The following is a 247-nucleotide window of genomic DNA, read 5'->3' on the forward strand; positions in this document are numbered from 1 at the left end:
GCATAACCACCCATCATTGTTTGTCTTTTTCCTCCCCCCCCACCAACCCCCCTTTCCCTCCTGCCTTTTGTTACATTGGTGTAAAAAATGTAAAACAAAAATTTATTAAATACTGTGGTGTGTGAAAGAGGAAGAACTGGAAAAAAAAAGAGGAAAAAAAAAAAAATTAAAAAAAAAACCCCAACTCTATTCCACGTATGTTTGGGGGCTGGGGCTGGGGGCTTGGCTGGTGGGAGGGAGGGACGAG

Source organism: Calidris pugnax, unplaced genomic scaffold, assembly GCF_001431845.1.
Source record: "Calidris pugnax isolate Ruff unplaced genomic scaffold, ASM143184v1 scaffold161, whole genome shotgun sequence".
Lineage (NCBI taxonomy): Eukaryota > Metazoa > Chordata > Aves > Charadriiformes > Scolopacidae > Calidris > Calidris pugnax.